The sequence below is a fragment of the Maniola hyperantus genome, chromosome 26 (genome assembly GCF_902806685.2).
Source record: "Maniola hyperantus chromosome 26, iAphHyp1.2, whole genome shotgun sequence".
NCBI classification, from domain to species: domain Eukaryota; kingdom Metazoa; phylum Arthropoda; class Insecta; order Lepidoptera; family Nymphalidae; genus Maniola; species Maniola hyperantus.
The window spans coordinates 2,830,787-2,843,795 of NC_048561.1; the positions used below are offsets into that span (position 1 = coordinate 2,830,787).

At 39.8% G+C, this 13,009-nt stretch overlaps 1 long non-coding RNA gene across 1 annotated transcript; it reads left to right on the forward strand.

The window, feature by feature from the left end:
* Positions 1–3,222: 3,222 nt before the first annotated feature.
* Positions 3,223–6,646, forward strand: LOC138404207 (uncharacterized). Its single transcript, XR_011238229.1, has 3 exons — positions 3,223–4,936; positions 5,387–5,578; positions 6,121–6,646. It is a non-coding gene; the product is annotated as an uncharacterized lncRNA (long non-coding RNA).
* Positions 6,647–13,009: the final 6,363 nt, after the last annotated feature.

The window sequence follows — 13,009 nt, forward strand, 5'->3', positions numbered from 1 at the left end:
TTTCCGGGGCACTAATGACGACTAACGACTTGCTTGATTGAAGCAGGCCACCAGCGTGTAAACCCAGGATTCGGTGTAAGATCAAACGCATGTTATGCCTGTTCCAAATAAAGGAGAATGGGACTTATGGGATGTTGACAAGTAGAAACATACCTTTTAAGAAAAAGATTTTTCTGATGTAAAATACAAAAAACTAGCTCACAAACACAAAGAATAATTCGCGTAGGCGCAAAATATCGTGGGACGGAGGTAAACGACTGACGTTACGACGTAAACGACGATACTTCACCTCTCCGCGTATCTGTCTTTTGCCGATTTCCGAAATTTTGTTCGCTCGCTGTGGCCTCGAAAGGACGAATGTCCCCCTGTCATCCGAACAAAGTTGTGGCAATAGTCAACTCACAAAATTGACTACTTTCATTAATGGCAAACGAATCAAGATTGAATACATCATTGATCCTTCGAGGAGCAGAAACCAAGATGAAATTCTGATAATTCTGGCGCCTTTGATCTATCATCCTTCGGACCTGAATAAATTCTTAGTTTATTCTAAGTTTTATGCTGCTCGCTGCACGTTTCATGTGCCTTTTTCTGACTTGTTATGATATTGTTACAAATAACTGGAAGTCTCGAAGCTTGGAGTATCTACCTGCCTATGTTCTTTGAGACAAATACCTACCTCATTGTTTACATCACTTTTAGCGTAGGTACCTTTTTTTTTGCCTTGCTGGAAGCTTCGGGGCGGGGTTGTTTGCGTTTCGTCGAATAGCAAAGAATGTTCGATCAGTGGTGGGGAAACTGTAGGTATATAAGCGACGCCTCAGACCGGCCCGAGGAAGTTCAGTTCTAAGAGCGATCAAAGTGAGTGACAAGTAATAGTGATCCTAAGTGATTCTTGTAAGTGTTTGTGGACTTTTAGGGTACAGTGTGTAAATAAACGTTCTTGTTCGGAAACTGGCATTTCAATACGAACCCCTAGCACGTAACAATATTTAAATACGACGTTGTTACTCTTAGAGTTAGTGGAGGACAGGAACTCTGAGAGCTGCTGCAAAATACAACATACCTCGCACTAGCAATTAAGAATTAAAAAGAAAACAGATCATGTAGGGACATTACACCGTTGTGAAAGTACTGAAAGTGAAGAAAAGAGCTTCATTGCCCATTACGTCGTTGCACTTGCAGAGTATGGCTTCCTCTCACAGAAACTGGTCTCATCTTTGTTATGTGAGATTACTTATCATCTCAAGGTAGACAAGTACAAGAATTTACAAACGCTTTCTAAAAAAAGCAAAAGTTTTCTAAAAAGACACACTAAATTGTCTAAGCGATTTGCCAACAATATAAAAAGAGTTCGAGCTCAAGTAAGACAAAGGAATATTATAGAGGTTATTGAAATTCTGATTCCAGTGTTAGAGTAACAATAACACATGAGACCCACTGTTTCTGTGGACCTACTAATTGTTCCTACTAGTAGTGTAGTAGGTAGTATTATTACGTTCCCGGAGCCTCTCAATAACGCGCTGAGGGCCACCGAGGGGGTTTTAGTGGGTAGAAATCCCACATTACCCGATTGGGTATCTTCAGAAGATTTCCCCCTCGAGAAAAAAAAAAAATGTAGTATTATTATGTAATAATAAAGTCAGTCGTCATCTAATCATGGTTTGATTTAGACCCACGTACTATTTATTACATGGTATCAGGTGTGGTGAAATATAACTTAATTTGTTGGTGGTTTAAATGATGGAGACGGCTGGGTGCAGACGCGTTTATTAAGCCGGCCCTGAATTGGTTTACATCAAATGTAATAAGCACTTCACAATGGAGCTTTCAATATTTCCTTTTGGCGTAGTGGAATCAAAAGTATATTATTATTTTAATACATGTGGACCGTGAAGGTGAACGTCTCCTTAATTATTTGCCACCACGGGTACTAACTATAATGGATGCCAATATTCAGGAGAGCGGGCGAACGCGAAGTCCTAAGTGGTGGGAGCGCTGGGTGTGCTTCGGTGAAAGGTAAGCTTTCAATTTTTTTTTTAGGGTTCCGTACCTCAAAAGGAAAAACGGATCCCTTATAGGATCACTTTGTTGTCTGTCTGTCGGTCTGTCAATGATAGGGCAAATGTTGGTATTAAAGGGCTAAGACCTGAGCATTCTAAAACAGATTTTTATTTATTTGTTAATTAATTAATAATTTAAACTAAAACTAAAACCTTAAAAAATATAATATTATACCTCCGTTGCTGCTCCTTTTGGAATCACCCAGATCTTTTGACACAAGTAGACGACTTAATCAAAATTAGCTTAGAATCAATTCTTAATATGCAGCTGAACGAGCTATCTTGGACCCAAGTATTCCTACCCATCCGTTATGGTGGTTTAGGGATTCGCAAAATTTCCAGTGTCGCTTTACCAGCCTTTTTATCTTCTGTCCATAGTTCTGCAAATCTCATAAGTAAAATTTTAAAGGCATCCCCTTCAAACTTTGAGATTGCTGGCTTGGAAGAAGCTAGAAACGCTTTCTTAATTGCATGCCCAGGTCAAAATTTTTCAGTTTCTCCAAATTCACAGAGGAGCTGGGACGACAATCTGCAAATTAACCTATGACAATCTTTTGAGCTGTAGTACATGTTCGGCGCGTGCTGGGCTTTTGGCCGTGGGTACGCGTGAGGCCGGCTACTGGCTTCACGCGTACCCTTCGTATGTGAACAAAAATTGTGGAGGGCGTAGCGTCTTTCTATTTGGTAAATAGAATTCTTTAATTTGTAGCGTAGGAATGATGTCTGATTTTAAATGATCTACTTATAACTCATGGACCTATTTCGTTCTTTATCAAGTCATTGATTAATTTAAAATAACCTAATACTATGGATGACGATTGAGACAAGATCTCGTGTGTCGGCACGTGGCTCCAATGAAACAAATCCATCGGAAGCTGAGCAATCCGTCGCTAGTTGCACGCGTGGCCATTCAGGACTGCAAGGGCAAGGCTGGAACCTTCTCGACGCGAGCTTATTTCTCTTCCATCGAGCGTGGCGGACACACCGAGAAATTAATTCAAAGTCAGGTGTTTTTATTTCATTACTACTTTATTAGAAATGTTTTAATAATATTTTAAATTCACAATAATTGATGGTTTACACAAGTATTTTCTAGTATTACATTTAAGTTAAATTAAAGGAGACTGCCCACCACTGGTATCGCTATAGATATAGGTGTACACCGAAATGGTTAAATTAGTAATTCCTGTTTTTAATTTTAAAAAACATTTAAAATGTTACGAAATAAAAAAACAGCCGTATAATTAGAAACTGACCGAAATAAAAGTAGTTGTTTTGTTCATTTTCCTGACATTAGCAAAACACGTAGTGACGCGAATCAAGGAATCGATAAGCTTAGGTCGATTATGATGACGTCTTGCTTCGACTTCCGATTATTACTTTCATGCATCAATTCTTATTACAATCGCAATAATTGTTGTGATTGGCTGAATTTTTGGTATTCTTGTTGCAACAATGCAAATGCATTATAGGCAACAGTAAGCACGCCTCAACCAATCAGAAGTGATTGAGATCGTTACATTGTAGCGGACATTAATTAACAAAATCGAAACAAAATCGAGCCCCTGTCGTTATTACAATAGCAATAGAATTATTACAATAGTTCTGATTGGTTGAATTTATGGTATAGTCCGCGACAGGTTGAGATGGCAATCGGGGTATGAGGTGAGGGGACGCCCCGCACACCCACCCGCATTCGCACGCACCGATTAAGCACGGGGGTGTTAGTGCGTTCCCTTCCCGATTGTCATTTCAACCTGTCGCGTAGGTACTATATTCATATTGCAATGCATTGTAGCAAATAGTGAGCGCCAACAAATAGGTGATTGCGATCGCGACATTGTAGCTGTAATTTCACCGTAATCGAGAGGTTGTCGAATGTCAAATCTAAATGGTGAATCTTCAAAAAAAAGATCGATTTTTAGATCGATTTGAATCGAAATCTGAGGAACGGATTTAAAAAAATCGAGGTCTGGAATATTTATTTCGCAAAAATAAATCTTCGATTTTTTTCGATACCAATATTTTAATTAAAAATCAAATTAGTTACCAGTTATGAAAAAGATTCAAAAAATACCTAATAGGGTATACATATTATATTGATATTCTTCCCAACACTTCTCGGTTTCTGGGTATCTGAATTTGATCAACTATAGTCGAATTTTAATTTTTGGACGTTTTTATGAAAAATAAATAGTGCAGGGGGCAAAAAGATATCAATGGTATAAATGACCAACTAACTTGGTACAGTAGCTACGGGTAACTTTAAAACGTGTCAAACATTGTGAGTCAATAGTTCAATGGAATTAAAGGTAGAACATGCTGTAAATTGTTTAATAACATCAAATAATTACTCAATAAAAAACATATTTATGTAAAATAATATTATACCAACCCTTTTTTAAAATAATATTATACCAATGTTACCCATAAATATGTACTTATTTTATTTTAGTAGTTATTTACAAGTTTTATATTGCTTCTTTTTTACTCTGTTTGCGTAAACTCAATCTAAAATAAAGAAGCAAAAATCGGAACGTAGATCGATTTTCTTGTCACAAGAATAGATTCTTTGAAAATCGATATCGGATCGATATGACATCCCTAATGTCAAATAAATTGTTTGTTTTTAATTCGTTCTCTGTGGTTTGTTTAGCTAAAGTACAGAACACTATTACTGCTGTTTAATTTTTTGTTTAATCACTATTTAATAATTAGACAAAGTGATCTAGGAATCTACAGACGCCTAGTTAGTTGTAGACATAGATAATACACATATTATGTTATGGAAAATCCATCATGTCGGTGTGGTAATTGTTCCTTCCGGGACTCTCCACTGCGACTTGGATCTTGGAATTCACCTGCACCAGTGGGTAAGTAATAAATAAATAACTATTTGGTTTATAAGAGTGTTAGGGCAGAGTGAACTAAAGTGAGGAAACTCTCGGCTTGATTCTGAATCGACGATAATATGTCATAATCATGGAAAATAGGGCTACATTAGAGCTATATGCGTGATGTCGAAGCCTCGACGTTTTATTAGAAGTAACCTAACTGTCGTGAAATGTGGTTAGAACACCTTTTGAGAACATTACGGAGAACTCTCAAGCGTACAGGTTTCCTCACGATGTTTTCCTTCACATTTAATTGCTTAAAACGCACATAACTAACAGTTGAGTTGTGTCTTTGTTTGTGTTGATAGTGTGAGTCGTTGTATCGTATCATTATTCACTTAATTAACTGATTAAAAACAATTAACTGATCAAAGAAGAATTGCAAATGCTTTTGAAATTATCTAATATTGTAAATATATGATTTGACAGATTTCACATGAACATGTCATTTGCATGGAGTGTTTTGGTTCATCACAAAAAGCTCTCCGAGCCGGGCTAGCACCTGCTGCTTTATTTGGACACAGAGTGCGAGTTATGCATGTGGCATATCTCTACGTCCTCGCACAGCCTTCAGACTCTGAGGAAAGAAATATTATTCTGCGTTGGATTTCTGCACACTTGGTATGTATAATAATGAAAAGTACTACTTACCCATTAGACAGCCTAAACAGATGAAGTGGCATATGCAGATATGTTACCCGCTTAAATACCTGTATTTTACCAGTCATAGTACCTATACTATGTACATTCAATCTGTACTGTATGAAATCTGTACATGTTGCAATGTTTAACATATAGTTATGTATTCTGTATGTGTTATTTCGATTTGTAACTAGTAATTACTTAATCATCATCATGATCAACCCATCACCGGCTCGCTACAGAGCATGGGTCTCCTTTCAGAGTGAGAAGGGCCATAGTCTCCCATGCTGGCCAAGTGGATTGATTGGCATACTTCACACATCTTTCAGGACAGTATAGTGAATGCATACAGGTTTCTTCACGATGTTTTCCTTCACCTTTAAAGAAAGTGATATTTAATTGCTTAAAACACACATAACTTACACAAGTTAGAGGTGTGTATACCTATCTTATCATCATTCAATTCACTTAATTAACTGATTAAAAGCAATGTTTAACATATAGTTATGTATTCTGTATAGGTGACGCCTCGCTGTGGCATGACGCCGCGTGCATCGCTGCGGGCTTAGGTGTTCCACGTGAGCGCGAGGCCTTCTACACGTCACGGCTAGACGCGGTGCCTATATGTGTGCTACCAATGCCAGAGCGCAGCTAGCGGATACCCATAGTATGCGACAGGTCAAGATGGCAATCGGGGTATGAGGCTGGGGACGCTCCGCACAGCCGCACGTCACCCCGATTGTCATCTTGACCTGTCGCGTTCTATAGAATGCTGCCGCATCGTTGCCGACGTAGGACGAAAGCGTCAAGCTTGTGCTACCTGAGTAGGTACGACAGTAGTGCGACAGGTGGGGTTTGAACCGGCGACCCTTCGGGTTTCAGTCCACACCTTTAACTGTTGAGCTATTGAGGCTTCTATAATATAGATTTCTTTAGAAATATATTTAATAAAGCGAAATATTTCAGTAAAACGTAAGTTAGCAGCGAATTAACAGTTTCGAAAATTCTAATTTCGGAGGTCGTTCTTCACCATATTTCTGCGGAATCCGGTGGTTTATAATTATTTTTAATGTGTTATTAAATGTAATAAAACTATCCTAAAAATTAAGCTCTATTTTATTACTGGACAACTTATTTGGTAGCGATACTGAGTCCCATAGTCACTTGGGCAATGTCCTTTTGATATAACACGGGGTATCTTTACAATTAGAGATACTAAGTGCGTTGCGTTGCCCGAACGCACCTCCTTGTCATAATATTGTGCCTAGAGTTAAGCCGAGTCTAGTGTTTAGTACATTTGTCTGTACGTAGAATCATTCCCCATGGGAAACTGAACATGGTACCTAATTAATGTATTTGTATCTAATACTAAGCTTTTAAATTCATAGCAAATGATATAGTATTCTCATATATCCCGTGGTTTTCATTAATAACTTAAGATACCCCCCCCCCCCCCCCCCCCCCCCAGCTGCACAGAGCAATCTGATAACGTTTGTCACTCCCGCAACGCACAACTAGGATAATTCAGTGAGTACAAGTACAACGTTAAAGTGACAACGTTACAATACAAACCCAGGGACCATGCCTTTTGATATTTGACGGAGCAGCATGTCATTAAGATCTTTCCATAGTCGATATATCCGATTCATGGCATTAATTTGTACTGCCTTCAAACACAAGATTAAGATTTATAAAAAATTGTAAACAACAGTCCTGATCATAAAATATCAGGTCCATTAAGTACACACGAATTACAAAGTGCACTTAATATATTATTCAAACAATCACAAATTCAATCTTTTCCAGAATACAATATCTTACAAAATAAAAAACACTTACCAAACAAAAACTCTTTACTTCAATTGACACCGTTTCTTGATGTCTTAAGGCTTAATCAGAGTAGGCGGTAGATTAAAAAATTAAAATTTTGACTACGACAAGAAACATCCAGTCCTAATTTCGTGCAAACATTATTTAACTAAACTCATTTTTCTTCACGAACACATCCAAATGTTTCATGCGGCTCCACAACTTCTTTTACCCTCCATCAGACAACAATTTTGGCCGGTAGGTGGTCGAAATTTAGCACGGCAGATCGCACACAAATGCCAGAGGTGTTTTAGGATGAAGGCCCAAACCATTAACCCAATTATGGGTCAGTTGCCTGAGCAGCGGCTCAATCCTGGATATCCCTTTGAAACCACCGGTGTAGATTATTGCGGTTCTCTACTAGCCGCTGATAGGAAGGGACGTGGATGTAGATTGATAAAAGTGTACGTTGCTGTTTTCGTCTGCTTCACCACAAAAGCCATTCATTTAGAACTGGTAACAGAATTAACTAAGGATGCTTACATCGCTGCCTTACGCAGATTTATTGCTCGCAGATCAAAGCTAAGGACCCTGATTTCAGACCAGGGTACTCAATTTATTGGGGCTAAAAATGAAATTTATAGTTTCCTCAGACAACAACAATCAAATTTAATTGGAGATATGGCTAATGACGGCATCAGTTTCAAGTTTATCCCAGCTTATACGCCACATTTTGGGGGATTGTGGGAGTCGAGTGTCAAAACTGTCATATAATTTAGCTAGAATATTAGGAAATGCGCGATTAACATTCGAAGAGATGTATACAACATTAACGCAAATTGAAGCGATATTGAACTCCCGTCCGTTATCCCCAATGTCTCCCGATCCAAATGACCTCAATCCCCTCACTCCAGGCCATTTCCTAGTTGGACGTCATCTGATGGCGATAGCTGCTCCACAAATCAACTCTGAAAACATGAGCCGACTTCAGCGTTGGCATCGGACAGAATTTCTGCGCCAACACTTTTGGAACAGATGGGCAAAGGAGTATGTAGCAGAGTCACGCAACAGGAGATGACGGAGATCACCCGCTTCTTGGACGCCTTCGAGTTTCGCACCCCGCCCGTTCGTCTAGAGTACGTATTCTATCATCCGAAGTATACATTTCCCGTGCTGCCGTCTTGCGAAAAATGTGTAAAGATGTACTGCGTAAATTATGACAAATGTACAATTATCGACTACCTAATGGTCACAGACGTGTTCCATATCGAAATTTCTAGTTTTTATTGCACATTTTGTCGGAAACCCTTGTATACGTTTGTGTCTTCGAATTAATAAATAAAACCACTTGTTATTTTGCGAATGTTTTTTTATTTAATCTAAATAATCCGCCCTATGTCTAGTGCACATGGGAAAATCGATATCGCCCACCACTCTGTACGGCGAGACGCTCGACAGGATGACGGGGGGCACGAATCTGGATCCGGAACACAGCACGGCGCAGGCGAAGATAATAGACAACAAGATAGCGTATCACTTCAAGCTGAACGGCGTGAATAAACAGTTCCACCTGTCTCCGTTGATAATGGAAGCGACGACGCTGTTCAACGCGACCAATTCGATCGGTCCCATATACGAAAAGGAGTACGACGTGAAGGACGGTACGTTTCACGCGGCGAACGAGGGCTTCGAGACCGACGATTCGATACTGAGGGACATGGGAGCGCCGCAACTGATAAGCGCGAGTTCGGGAGGGTTGAGAAGCGCGACGTACGTGAGACACAGGACGAAAAAATTCGAAGAGGCGACGATAGACAATCTGACGATAGGCGGACTGTTCGTGAACGCGCAGAAGGAGTTCGCCGGGAGCCTGGGAGTGGGCATAGTGCCGCTGCTGAACAAGGACGGGTCGTTGGAGGATGCGATATTGAATATAATGGTGGAGACGTACATACAACTGGAGTGCACGTCGCACGGAACGAACTTACTGATGGGAAAATACAACAAACCGCAGCCGAACACTCTGTTCGCGGGTCTATCGGTGGACAGATACAGATGGAACGAGTACGCCATGACGGGAGCTCCGGCCGTCGAGTAGGTAAAGCACAAAACGAAATGGCGATCGTCGAAGGGCATCCTACGCATCGGAGATTTGGCCCTCATAAAGGACGACCAACTGCCTTCCATGAAATGGCAGTTGGGAAGGATCCAACACATTTATGAGGGCGCAGACGGAGTAGGACGCGTCATCCGCACCACCAAAGGACCAATACGCAGGGCGTTCAACAAGATTTGCCCCCTACCCAAGGATTCTGTTGAAATCCCAGATTTCAACGTCGGGGGGCATGTCGAGGACGCCTCTCGCGGCAGGGGGTGCGGAGCGACAGGCAGTGCATAACAAAACAGATCAAACTGGATGTCGCGCGCGACGCGGTGTGCCTATTTAGCATATTATTTAAAATCAAACATTGATCACAAAAATTAAAGTAAATTTTCTAACAGTCTACATTGTCTTGTTAATCAACCTCCCAACTAACAACCCATGAATTACAGCCCCTCGACAAAGCCGTATATCGATAATTCGAGTACTACTGGGATGCTGAATTGTTATAATTTTTGGACCAAAACAGAGACAAAAAACTTATTAAAGCACGCCTTAATATCATTCTCTTTCAAGCGTTTGGTCTAAATGTATGACACACAGCAATATCAGGAGTGGCTTTAAAGTGACTGGCTTGTATCCCTTGTGTAATATGTACGAATTGTCAGTTTAAACATAGCATGTTTATATTAGCTGTAACATAAAAATGCAACTCCTCAATATATCGAAGTAGGTTGCCTGCACATCGGATTGAAAGAGAGGTGATGCAAAATTATGTGGGTTAGGTAGTTAAGCAATACGATTAAGACAATAGTATGTAAGATTTCTTTATTGGTATTGTTAGCCCATAAGTTTAGTAGATCATAAGCCGGCTCTCAATAAACATCTTCCACCGTTGCCGCATTTAATTATTACCATACGGCCACAACATATCTCACTTGAACCCACAGGCCATACCAGAAACGGCTTTTGCCCCTTCCATTTTAACGGAAGCTCCTGCACCAGATGGTGCACAAAAGAACGCACCAGCTCTCGAACATCCTCATGCACAAGCTTCAGAATCCGGAGATACAACACCGTCTATTTTATTGGAAGCCTCTACGCCTGATCGTGATCAAGAAAATATACTACGTATTAATAGTGAACAGCAGAAGAGTCCAGAATTTGCTGCTAGTTCCCCATCAATTTTGACACCAATTCCAATGCCCGATGTCTCGCTTGGAAATATTTCACCTGTTGATTGTCTTCGACCAGAGACTCCAGAACAAACTAAGCAATCACCTGCTATAGCATCAACATCCACAGGTCAGGTCTCAAGAGAACCAATCGTGCAACGCAGCTATTATCGCACTGTTTATGGAACAAGCTCTAGTTCAGATGAATCTGATGATTTACCACTCAGTCGGTTGAAAAGAAATGATTTTATGATCTTCTGCCTACGCCTGTTAAAGTTCAAACATGCACACCGACTGTAAGACGAAAAGCCATTAATTATCGAGGTACTCCAGTCACAAAAGATATATATTTGAAAAATATAATCAAGAGAAAATAAATAGTAAAGAAATGAAAAGTAACAAAAGAAAGAAAAATAAACAAAACGTAAACTTTAGTGATGTTAAAACAGGTAGAAAAGAAAAAACGAAATTTAAAAAGACTTTAAATCGTAAGAAAGCTGAAATCGTATCTGCAAAAATGACTACCGTCAAAGGTAAATCACATAAAATGATCATGGAAAAGGAAGACCTAGTATTCTTATTATCAAAAGACATATATGATAAGCAAGAAAGGCAGGAGCTTTTAATATACTTAGACATATTAAATCGTATTTTACAAAACACGGTAGATTTCAATTTTATAATAGACGCAGTATCAATTCTAAATAATTCCAATCACGTTCCTTCAGAAAGTAAATTTGATCATTTCGAAAGATACGTAGAATCAATCAAAGTAATATATAATTCTCAAAATTTCAGATAGTACACCGCCTCGTAGGACATTGCGATCAGATGATAGTTCTGACGCTCAGAGAGGTAGAATATTAAAAAGAGAAACTACAGCTAGACGAGTTGCTAGTAGTTCGAAAGGACGTAGAACTTCATCAACACCGCGTCGGAAAATCGAAACATCGTCAGAAGTCAACATCCCAACAGCGTCAACATCAAGAACTGTTCAGAGGATAATCAAACAGCATTCATCAGAAGATAGTGATCTTCCTACGACATCGAGTTCACCATCATTGAGTAACATCGGATCATCATCACCGAACGGACAACCTCTTGCGAAATTGACTGAACGTTTGGTTATACACGACACATCGGTGCAAGATAAGGAAGTCGAAACTGAAGTTGTAGCGACTGAAGCAGTTGCGTGTGCTACGGACGCCCAACTATTGAAAATTCAATTGGAACGTGAGAGGTCTACACGCAAACGTTTGCAAAATTTACTAGTGACCACTCAAAATAGGTTCGAAGCGACTTCATCGGAACTCAAGACTATTCGTGAAAAGTACGAAGCAGTTGTTTCGGAATTAAGCAGTACTCGTGAAATACTTGAAACATCTCGTGTAAATTTAGATAACATCATGGTACAAACAGGTCAAGCTGCCGCAAATGAGTTCGAACAGCGTTTGCATACGCTGATGAACACGTCTTTTGACGTCTTTTCAAAACGATTGGAGGCAGCAGTAACTGACCAGCTCAGACGCATTGAGAGTACGCGTCTTGACAATGCTTCATCAGCGACTGCTGGTGCTTCAAGAGACATAGACATGATTCTACCTGATAATCATTACTCAGACTGGGGTCCGATACATTCAGCTATTCACGGTCATGCGTATGTTGATCGCGAAGCACTCGCCGATTGTGTGAATAACGCACAATATATAAGGTTTACAACTGTCGCGGGGAGAGATGAAATACGGAGTATTTTCTCTATACTGTCTCGACATCGTGTATCACCAACGAAACGTTTTCCTGCTGGTGGTATATACGTTAATATCAATGGTAGACTAGCTGCATTGTATATATCACGTATACTCAATGCTTGTGATTTCGGTGAACGCTCTTTGGAGCATACTGAAAACACAATGCAGAAACGTTACGCGTCAATCGATGACAAAACAATCATTTAGTACCGCACTTCGTAGTTTGGGTGCTATTTTAGCCAGATCACAAGTGCCTGATCGTGTAAATGACGTCTATGACAGAACCTCATTCGAACAGGTGTATTCTTTGACTTTGAAATAAATTCCATAGATTAATTTCTTGACAAAACAGTTTAATGTGTTACTGTAATTTTATTATTTTATTTCTTCATTTCTTTCTTTAATTTGTATTTCATTTAATAATAAACAAGGGTCTTGGTACTGTCATGCCTGCAAAGAAGATAGAATGGACGATGCAATGAGGCAATGCTCGCGATGCTCCAAGTGGTACCACGTGTCGGTTCGACTGCAGAAGATACTGATGACTTTCAGTGTCCTGATGGATGCAAATAAAGGC